Source organism: Coregonus clupeaformis, unplaced genomic scaffold, assembly GCF_020615455.1.
Source record: "Coregonus clupeaformis isolate EN_2021a unplaced genomic scaffold, ASM2061545v1 scaf0611, whole genome shotgun sequence".
In the NCBI taxonomy this organism is placed as follows: Eukaryota; Metazoa; Chordata; class Actinopteri; order Salmoniformes; family Salmonidae; genus Coregonus; species Coregonus clupeaformis.
Window position 1 is genome coordinate 1 of NW_025534066.1, and position 12,286 is coordinate 12,286.

The window sequence follows — 12,286 nt, forward strand, 5'->3', positions numbered from 1 at the left end:
ACATGTTTATTTTAACTCAACAAACATAAACAAAACAAGAAACAACGTAACGCGGAAGTCCTTTGTGTTATACACATAAAGCCTAACATCGGAACAAGATCCCCACAACCAGCGAAAGTAAAACAGATTGAGATGATCAATCAGAGACAACGAGCGATGCAGCTGGCCCGATGGGAATCACAGACCCCACAAAAACAGATACAAAACTTAAGAACTAAAACACACAATAGACTAACCAGAATCAAAAGAATAATTTATATAGAGAATCACGTGACCAAACCAACTAAAGACACCAACAGGTCTCTCACTGCCAGGATGCTGAATACTCTCTCCAAAGGTGCTGTAACCCACTCAACCTGACCCATTAGGAGGTCGGTGTGGGCCTTCAGCCTCGGGAGGCGGATCCGGCGGTGACGAACTCTTCCTCTCTACTCAACAGGCCAACAGGGAAAATAAACCCAGAGGTGTGGCTTTGGCAGCAGGCCAGGGCACATATCAAACTTCCTAATAGTGGTTCAGCTGATCGACACCCAGCCTCCCGAGTGGAGGGAGGTTAAGGCACTGCATCACAAAGAATAAAGAGAGATCTGGTCTAAACCAGGTCTGCCGTGAAATGGTAAGACCCGGGAGACCCAAGGGGATGCAAAGCAATTGGTCAGGAAGTTGGGGCAGGGATGTAGCCCACTGTAGGGGTTGATTTTACCCGTTGAAAAAATTATGTATGCACTAACTGTAAGTCATGCCTAGATAGAGCGCCACAAAGTCGCCTAAATTGTAGAAAATCTTATCTCTGAAATATGCACAAACTCATCAACATAAAAATAGCCCATATTAGGTATTTAGATCCCTTCACTCTGTCCATAATTTGTTACACACCTATTCAAAATTGATTAATTATTCTCATCAAACTAAAAATAATGACAAAGCAAAAATAGGTTTTGAAATGTTTCCAAAAATATTAATAATAAAAACCAAAATATTACAAATTTGAAACCTATCAAGTGAAGAACTTTGCAGCCATTGCTAGCCCTGAGTCTTCTTGGGTATGAATTACAAGGTTGGTACACGTATTTGGGGAGGGTTCACACTATTTTAAGGTCTCTCCAGAGATGCTCCGATCGGGTTCAACTACAGGCACAAAACTAAGGCTGGCTGAGAGACTGATCCAGAAGCTACCTTATGCTATTCTATTTCTGCAGCTTAGGGTCACAGTCCTGTTGGAAGGTGAACCTCACCTCAGTCTGAGCGCTGGACAGGTTTCATCAAAGAATCTCTGTACTTTGCTCCTGGAACTGCAAGTGAATTTGTCCGGGCAACAACTAAAAGGATGCTAAGGAGTTGGATGAGTAGGAAACAGACGGTTTTAAAAAGTGATGCAGCATAAGACTAATACACAACTGTGCACTCTGGATCAGCTTAGGCCCTGAAAATGCTCCGTAGATAGACAGTCCCTCTCGAACTATTGTTGTCAAGGCCCAACCACCAGCAGGATTAGGACATCAGCGTTTGGTAAATTAAGTTTACTGAATCAATCATAGCACCACATGATGATGAGGTACTAAAGATCCTGGTTTGAATCCAGGCTCTGCCGTGAGCAGGTCACACTGGAGACCCATGGGATACAGATCCACAATTATAGGAGGAATGGGATGTGGAACAGTTGAGAATATAAAAAAACACAGGCTAGTAAATACCAGTATGAGAAATACATTTAAAAAGAAGAATGTAGCACGCACTAACTGTAGCCACTTCCTGGATAAGAGCAATGAAAAAAAGAAAGAAAAAAAGACATATGTCAAAGTTAATTTAACGGTTGGTGGTGGTGTGTGAAATGGCTAACAAAACAATCATTTGTCCTGCCAAGCACCTAATACCCAGTTCCAAAACTGGTCTGGAAGTAACGCTAACACAATAACTGTCTGGCCGGGAGCCTAGAAATGGGTTTCATGGCATTGAGCAGCCACACACAAGCCCCAAGATCAAATGGTGCACAATGCAGCTGGCCGCTGGAGGTAAAGCTCACCGCTACTGGACTCTGGGGATAGTGGAAGTTGGAGTGATGAACTCACGTATAGCAGCAAAGGGGTACCAACTCCACATTAATGCCCATGATTTTGGGAACTAGATGTTTAACCAGCAACACACTTAAATAAGGGAATATGGTGTAGAAATTAAGGTTTTTAGGTAATTGATTGATGTATAACAATCCAATAGATGGTGTGTGTATGTTTGTTGTGTGTGTGTGTGTGTGTGTGTGTGTGTGTGTGTGTGTATGTGTGTGTGTGTGTGTGTGTGTGTGTGTGTGTGTGTGTGTGTGTGTGTGTGTGTGTGTGTGTGTGTGTGTGTGTGTGTGTGTGTGGGTGGGGTAGGGAGGAATGCCCGGCAGGAAGAGGGTGAGCTGAAGCAACGCTGTGTTTCGTTTGGCAAAATATTCTAATTCCACTGTAAGAGATAATATACAGTAAGTTTGAAGAGAGAATTTTGATTTGATATTTCCTGAAGGTTTTTGTCAACAACCACTGAGGAGAGAGACTTGTACATGTAAGTGAATGTTGTTGGAGCCACTATTTTGGTTGACCCAGGTTGGTCTTGGTGCTTGCAAGTGTGCTCCTGTCCATCTTCTATCCAGTGGTGGACTTCAGCGGTAGATCACAGCATGTCAGGTGGCGTGCGATGTAATTGCACTCATGTAATTGATCATGGGCCCTGTAATATCTACAGACTCCGAAATGCAGCTGTTCCACGGGTCCAAGGTTTGCTTTTATTTGGAGTTCGGGTGAGGAGCTGATTGTATACAATTGAAAACTTCAGCTGCCATGGGCAATCCACAAAACGTCTGAAGTTGGCACTAACATAAGCCTGCACAACAGACAAAAAGCTAAACAAAACAACTGGATCCACCACATAGCCAGGGTCCCCACTCTATAGAGCTCTAATTGTGAATCAAATCCTATGGCTACACTATTAAGTGCAATGCCACAAAGCAGCCTACACAAATAGAACCATGGTGTCACTATACAATATAGTGGTTATCTGCATTTTCCCACCGTCAGCCTAACTCCAGCTCATGTTGTTCAACTTAGGGATTTTCACATATGAAATCGTTCATGACCAAGCAGAGAATACAGTGGCTATGTTTAGCTTTACAAGACCTGCAACACAACAATGGGAGTGATGCCGATAACAACATAATTTATATTTAGCCAGCTTGTTTATAATAAACAAAAACTTCAACACGACCACCAAGGTACTATTATGGATTCTCAATTTCCATGCTTATAGATTTAGCAACAGCGCGATAGGTACCAAACAAACACAATAGTGGTTGGGTCAAGTACAGGGAGGGAAAGTCACTTTCAGGCCATAATTTACCTATCAGAATATAACAAACAAAGAGAAGCCTATAACAAACCTGAAACTAGTTTACCCTATCCCAAAAACACACAATGCTGGCCAACAGCTTCAACTTTGAGCTAACGTAAAGTTTAGCTAACAATTATTCAGGTTTTTTCGACTGTGATGTTACATATTAAATAGTTAGCTAGGTTGCTATAGTAGCTAGCTACTGTTATGTTTATCCTCTTACCTCAATTTCACTCTGCAGTGGGTCCGGCAAAATGCCTACTATGGTTGGCACAGCTGTTTTCTTCAAATATGTTCTCGTACCAATTGACTTCGTGGTGGCTTACAGAAACTCAACATTATTTATTTGCTGATAACCAGAGATTCAACGCATTGGTTGAATTTACAATGGGATGCGTTAAAGAAATGTTAAAACACTTACAGAGTTTGAATGTTGGCTGTGATAGGAGAAACGAGCATGGATCAACAACATTGTAGTTACACAATACCAACCTAAATAATAAAGTAAAAGAAGGAAGCCTGTACAGAATAAAAATTTTTCCAAAACATGCATCCTGGTTTTCAACAAGATACTAAAGTAATACCTCGCAAAAGAACGTATATAAAGCAACTAACTTTCTGTTTGGGGAAAAACCAAACAACACATTACCGAGTAACTATCATATTTTTGTTGCTGTATATTAATGATTTTTAGGATAATAAACAACGGAGTCGTAGCTGCCACAGCAAAATCCCAGAGGAAAACTGGATGGTCCGCATACACCAGACACCGGGAGATAAATCCACCGTTCAGCAGTGACAAAACCTAAAACACAAGGCGGGCCCACACTGAAATTACTTAGCAATGATTGAAAGCCCAGGGATTCAAGCAGCAAGGCAGATACCCATAGACGCTCCAGTCATTGTAAGAGTTATTACAATTGGCACCTTAATACCACTCTAACTTCCTTCATACTGACACACAGATACATAAGAATTGTATCCAAGGTAAGCCCATCTGACTCCAGGGGAAGTGGATAAAGGCCTTGGGAAGTAAGCAAAATCCTGAAGAATTTAACCTGTCTACTCCTCTTCATCTACACTGATTGAAGTGGATTTGGCCAAGTGACATCATTAAGGGATCATGGCTTGGACTGATCTACCTGGTCAGTTCATGTCATGAAAATAACTGCATTCCTGTAAAGCTTACAGACAATCCTGCTGTTAAATAATGCTGAAGGAATATAATTACAAGTTATCTGCCTCACCTAAAGTCCATTTTTGTGGGAACCTGCTATAGACTACCAAGTATGGAGAATAACAGATAATATGTGTGAAATGTTGATATTGTATGTGAATATCAACATAGGAGGTATATTTTCTGGGTGATTTCAATATTGACTGGCTTTCATTAAGCTGCCCACTTTATGAAAAAGCTTCAAATCAGAAATTTATGCCAAATCTGCCCAGGTTATCAGTCAACCTACTACGATACAAACAGCAGAAATGAAAATAACATGTATTGATCACATCAATACTAATGCTGCAGAAATGGGGTTTAAAGTAGTATACAAATTACACTATTATAGTGTATAAGAGGTCTCAGAAAATATGTTTTGTAGTGATTCATGTTGTTGATGTAAATAATGTTGGTTGTGGTGTGTAATGAGGAGTTAACTAGATCACTGTACTTGGACACACGATGAAATTGCTTATTCCAGTTATAATAACATGCACCATTAAGAAAATGAATTTAAAAACTGTTAAATCCTCAATGATGAGGAATTGAAATGTTATGGTTGAGAGGGATGGGGTAAAAATAAGGGCAATAAGTGTTGCACAACCGATTGGAAAACGAGCAGCAAATTGAGAAATCGTGACTGTCTGAATAAAAATATAACCAACTAATGAAACAAAGATAAATTATATAAAGAATGATAGTAAAAGGAATGGAAAGAGGTGAAAAAGCATTATTGATCAACAATGACAAGCCACTGTGGTCCCACAACTTGGATGGAAATTTACTGAGGATAATACCTGATGATATTGCCACTCCTATTTGCCATGGCTCTTAAATTAAGCTAACTAGAAATTGTGTGTTTAGGCCTGAGGGAAGCAAATAAAGAATAGTAAAGTCCCCTTTACTAGCCTAATTAGCTAATTAATCAGCCAACAGTCAACTGTTACCAACCTCTTAATAAACTTTTGGAGAGGTGACCAGGCAATGCTATTTTACAGTAAACACCACAATAGACTTCTGTGTATTAATTTATAGGAAGTGATATTCAACAAGAGCAGCACTTACACAAATGACTTGATGATTACTGAGAAAATAAATAATATTGTTTATAGACTTTGTGTGTGGTATTGGGATTATGCCAGTTAAATGGTTTTAAGTGAATAGATATTTATATCACAGGAATGTTTTATGGTGGCACGCCATATACAACAGACAGGCAAAGGGTAATGGTGGCAGAGGAGCCACCTACATCTTGTAGAGATATATATATGGGGATAAGTGTTAGAACATTGCAATGGGATCACTGCCTTCTCCAGACAATCGCGGGTCTGTAACTTCATGTTGTAACCTTGGGTGATATTAATGCAAGCCCTAATCAATGAGCAGCCTAAGCGAATCTTTGTTGATTATGGCAATTGCCACCATTCACCCGACATTTACAAATGGCGCCTTCTAACGCGGGGGTTGGTCTGCACCTTCTCCGTTTATTCAGGCTGCCAGCTAACTGTGGAAGCATGGCCAGACAAGGGTGAGTTTTTACATGGAGCTTGTTAGATTTCTGATCCTGCTTGTGCACACTGGAGGTGTACCATACGACCGTGCCTCGTGGTGGCGTTATTGCTGTCGATTTCAGAGGCTGCCTTCAAAATGTTATTCATTGGAAACGGCATAATTGAATTTTAGAGCATAAATAGGAATTAACATTAAGTGTATAATTAAAAACAGATATGGCATTCATTACGATCAGTACTGCTTTTAAGACTCAAGATTTAGAAAATGATGTCAGAACTACGTCGATAGAATGTGAGACGGTGGAAGAAATCGATTAATGAAATGATTGATTGCATATGTGATTATCTAGAGTATGGGTGTGATTTTGTGAATTGTATTAAGTCACGAAATGGTGGGAAATATGTTAAAGGAATAAGGGTAGTATGTATTTGTGGTAGTTTTTGTTGGGTACAATGTTAATGCTAAATGCTGAGGTGGGTATGCCACATTATACATAGCTGGGTGCTAATGCCAATGCTATCATAATGTTAATTTTGTTATGTGGTTACATGCTAACGTATCCTTAGAGGTCTATTGCGATAGGATATTCTTAACTTGTTGTGTGTAGAATTCAAAGTTTCTACGCAATGTGAGTCTACAGAATGTGTGAGTATAAGGTATAAAATAATAAAGCTGTAAAGGAATGCTATCAGTTTATTGTTTGGGAATGGATATTGGATGCATTTAAGATAAAGTGTTAATTTATGATACCACACTACAAAACATGGGAGTTGTAGTTTATGGCACGAGATCAGGGACACACGCTTTGGGTTGGGATGTACTAAACTATAAACACGTTTTGCTTAATGGGTATATTTGCTAAATGGGTGAAAAACACACAGACAAAGAGATATTTGGATACATCTAGCTCTAGTTGTAGCTAAGCAAGGAAAAAGTGAAACTTGTTAGACGGTGATGAATTGATAAAATGAGAGATATATATTGATTTGGATTATAATAAATTGAATTAGAAGACGCATTAAAAATTAAATAAAATGGTTTTTGAGCGATCGATAATTAGTTCTGAGTTTAGTTAGAGGAATAAGGTGAACGGGAAGGAATGTTGAATTATGGTTGTGATAACTCAGTGATTGCATTAACTACTTTTAAAACATGTTCGTGGTGTGTTCTTGTTTCTTCTTGCTCACATGAGGGAGAAGAGGTTTAGAGGAGAGAGGAGGAGACAGGAAGTGCTAACATTTTGACATCACGTGACGCGGCAGAGGATCAAGTCAAAAAGGGTTTGAGACTGGTCTGGTTACAAAAATTTGATGAAAGACACTTGCAGGTAAAATAAAAATATTTGACTATGTGATCACTGGCTAATTACAGATGTGTTGAGAACTGGTTGACTAAAACCATAATTAAGATAAGGTTTATAAACTAGTAAGTTGGGTGGATTGTTGAAGTTGACTAACTTACATTTGCATTTGATGGGTTGTGGCAGATAGCCACCACTAATTGATAAATCAGGGATATGATATATGAATAAAAGGTTAATATTATGATTTTTAATTGAATTTAATGATTTTAATTTGTACATGAATAATTGAAGGGGGAAGAAGGGGGTAATAAAATAATTACGAGTAAAGGAATTGACTGACCATGTCTTAAAGTAATGATGGACTGTCGTTTCTCTTTGCTTATTTGAGCTGTTTTTGCCTGTATGCATGGTCTTTTACCAAATAGGGCTATCTTCTATTTACCAACAGCGTGAAGGAAAGAAATTCCACAAATTAACTTTTAGAGGCACCTTGTTAATTGAAATGCATTCCAGGTGACCTCATGAAGCTGGTTGAGAGAATGCCAAAGTGTGCAAAGCTGTCATCAAAGCAAAGGGTGGCTATTTGAAGAATCTCAAATATAAAATATATTTTGATTTGTTTAACACTCTTTTGGTTTCTACATGATTCCATATGTGTTATTTCATAGTTTTGATATCTTCACTATTATTCTACAGTGTAAAAAAATAGTTAAAAATAAAGCAAAACCTTGAATAAGTAGTTGTCGTCCAAACTTTTTGACTGGTAGTGTATGCGGATGATACTATTATATGCGCAATTTCCCGAACTGCTGACCTGGCTGTGACAAGGCTAAGTCCGATTGTGCAGGAAGCCCTTACTGATTTAAAACTTGTACTTAATCCGGGCAAAACAAAATACATGTTGTTTTTAACGCGTTTGGATTAGCAATATTGATTTATCGTTTAAAAAAACATACACTGAGCTTGTTAAGAAACTAAGATTTAAAAGTGGGCTTTTTTTACAGAAATAGATATTGTCTCTGTAGTCAGCAGAAGCGGGTGTGCAGTCATCCTTTCTACCTGTTTCTTGATTATGGTAGTACTATTTGTCAAACTACCCTCTACTCTTAAACCTCTGGATGGTTTCTCAAAAGCGCCCTTCGTTTTATCTCAGGAGACAGTTGTATTACTCATCACTGTGTAACAAAAAGGTTGTCTGGACCTCCTTTGAAGTCGTAGATCCCACATCATTACGCTCTTTTTGTTTATATCATTATGCTCCACAAACTTCCGACTTGCCTAACATCACTGTTAAGATTTTAAATAACCAAGTTATAAAAAACCTGTTCTCTGGGTTGGTTAACTCTAGAGACTCCCTTGGTGTCCAGAGAGTTAGGTAAGTGAGCCTTTAATTTCCCTTGCATCTTTGTATAGAATGAACTAAAAGCATTCTATTCAGGACAAATCATCTCACTACACCCTAAACCTCAACTAAATATTGTAATCCTCAACACTGCATTCCCACAGTAAGAACATCATACCAAAGGTCAAGCATGGTGGTGGTGGTGTGATGGTTTTAGGGATAGCTTTGCTGCCTCAGGACCTGGACGACTTGCCGCTAATAGAGGGAACCACGAGTTCTGCTCTGTATCAGAGAATTCTACAGGAGAATGTCAGACCATTCGTCTGTGAGCTGAAGCTGGAGCGCAGCTGGGTCATGCAAGAAAGACAATTATCCAAAACACACAATCAAGTCTACATGAAAAATTGCTAAAAGCAACACATTTGAAGTTTTGGAATGGCCTAGTCAAAGTCCAGACCTAATCCCAATTGAGATGTTGTGGCAGGACTTGAAACGAGCAGTTCATGCTTGAAAACCCACACGTCACTGAGTTAAAGCAGGTCTGCATGGAAGAGTGGGTCAAAATTCCTCCACAGCGATGTGGAGACTGATCAACAACTACAGGAAGCATTTGGTTGGAGTCATTGCAGCTAAAGGTGGCACAACCAGTTATTGAGTGTAAGGGGCAATTACTTTTTCACACAGGGGAATTAGGGTGTTGCATAACTTTGTTTATGTAATAAATGAAATAAATATTAATTAGTTGTTTGTCCACTTATGTTCCCTTTATCCAATATTAGGTTTTGGTTGAAGATCTGATAACATTCAGTATCACAAATATGCAAAAGTAGAAAAAAGAGAAAGGGGGCAAATACTTTTTCATAGAACTGTATGTATGTCACTACACATATGTCAGCACATTACAACCAACTGATTGCAGCATTACCGCAAAAAAATGGAGGTGGCAAGTGAAAAGAGGAGAAGGTAAGGAACTTGTCTGTCAGCCCTGCATTAAAGATCAAAATTGGTTAAAGAAAATTGTGATAAATATAAAAGTATACCAGTTACAGTGGGGGAAAAAAAGTATTTAGTCAGCCACCAATTGTGCAAGTTCTCCCACTTAAAAAGATGAGAGAGGCCTGTAATTTTCATCATAGGTACACGTCAACTATGACAGACAAAATGAGAAAAAAATCCAGAAAATCACATTGTAGGATTTTTTAATGAATTTATTTGCAAATTATGGTGGAAAATAAGTATTTGGTCAATAACAAAAGTTTCTCAATACTTTGTTATATACCCTTTGTTGGCAATGACACAGGTCAAACGTTTTCTGTAAGTCTTCACAAGGTTTTCACACACTGTTGCTGGTATTTTGGCCCATTCCTCTATGCAGATCTCCTCTAGAGCAGTGATGTTTTGGGGCTGTCGCTGGGCAACACAGACTTTCAACTCCCTCCAAAGATTTTCTATGGGGTTGAGATCTGGCTAGGCTACTCCAGGACCTTGAAATGCTTCTTACGAAGCCATCCTTCGTTGCCCGGGTGGTGTGTTTGGGATCATTGTCATGCTGAAAGACGCAGCCACGTTTCATCTTCAATGCCCTTGCTGATGGAAGGGAGGTTTTCACTCAAAATCTCACGATACATGGCCCCATTCATTCTTTCCTTTACACGGATCAGTCGTCCTGGTCCCTTTGCAGAAAAACAGCCCCAAAGCATGATGTTTCCACCCCCATGCTTCACAGTAGGTATGGTGTTCTTTGGATGCAACTCATCATTCTTTGTCCTCCAAACACGACGAGTTGAGTTTTTACCAAAAAAGTTATATTTTGGTTTCATCTGACCATATGACATTCTCCCAATCCTCTTCTGGATCATCCAAATCTAGCAAACTTCAGACGGGCCTGGACATGTACTGGCTTAAGCAGGGGGGACACGTCTAGCACTGCAGGATTTGAGTCCTGGCGGCGTAGTGTGTTACTGATGGTAGGCTTTGTTACTTTGGTCCCAGCTCTCTGCAGGTCATTCACTAGGTCCCCCTGTGTGGTTCTGGGATTTTGCTCACCGTTCTTGTGATCATTTTGACCCCCACGGGGTGAGATCTTGCGTGGAGCCCCAGATCGAGGGAGATTATCAGTGGTCTTGTATGTCTTCCATTTCCTAATAATTGCTCCCACAGTTGATTTCTTCAAACCAAGCTGCTTACCTATTGCAGATTCAGTCTTCCCAGCCTGGTGCAGGTCTACAATTTTGTTTCTGGTGTCCTTTGACAGCTCTTTGGTCTTGGCCATAGTGGAGTTAGAGTGTGACTGTTTGAGGTTGTGGACAGTTGTCTTTTATACTGATAACAAGTTCAAACAGGTGCCATTAATACAGGTGGAGGACAGATGAGCATCTTAAAGAAGAAGTTACAGGTCTGTGAGAGCCAGAAATCTTGCTTGTTTGTAGGTGACCAAATACTTATTTTCCACCATAATTTGCAAATAAATTCATAAAAATCCTACAATGTGATTTTCTGGAAAGAAAATTCTCATTTTGTCTGTCATAGTTGACGTGTACCTATGATGAAAATTACAGGCCTCTCTCATCTTTTTTAAGTGGGAGAACTTGCACAATTGGTGGCTGACTAAATACTTTTTTTCCCCACTGTACATTTAAGGACCAAAGACTTTACAGCTGCACCATACAGGTTGCAAAACAGTTGTGAGGAGATTTTCGATGTACCGAGTCCATGGCACATGGTTTATTCAAAACTTAGAGTTTTTCCATTTAAATTATTATACAAAATTCTTGCAGCCAATAGAATGTTATATTTATACAGTGGGTGGGTTTAATCCTGAATGGTGATTGGTTAAAATCGCATTCCAGCCGGTGTCTTTTCCACAAGTTACCACCGGCTAAATCTATGATGTTATATGCCTATTTACACTGTTCCATCTGAATGCGCAATCCACTCTCATCAACCCAGCCAGGCACTTTATGAACTTGATCTCCACTATGAAAAGCATCTAGACATTATCTCACATTTCTTTTAGACTAACATTTAGTTTTCAACAGTGGAGATTTGTATAAAGCTTGCTGTCGGTCTCTCCAACATTTGCAACATTGTTTCAATATTCAAATTCGATCTCCTGCTGTCCCATAGTATTGAACGTGTCAGGAGTCAGGACGAGACAGAAAGGCAGGCAGGGTTTCTCAGCCAGTCGAAATCATGAATCAGCTGACATCATTTTTATGGATATATACAAAAAAAATGTCAATTGAAAAAAGGTACAACGAAACGCAGCTAATTTGCAGTCTTTAGCTTCTCTGAACAACAGTGTCCTGACGAGAGCACATTCTCTATGCCAGGCGAAATCGCGCCTCATTAGCTCATTGTTATGGATGTATCCAAATAAATGTCACTAGAAAACAGCTTAAACAAATGCAAATGCAGCTACTTGGTTGTTATTCTGGTGGAACTTTTTGACGTGACTGTAAGTTTGCCGTAGTTGGCTAGCTAACAAGCAAGGGATAAGAACGTTGCCAGCCAGTATGGCAATGGAACATTTAGAATGAACGACTGG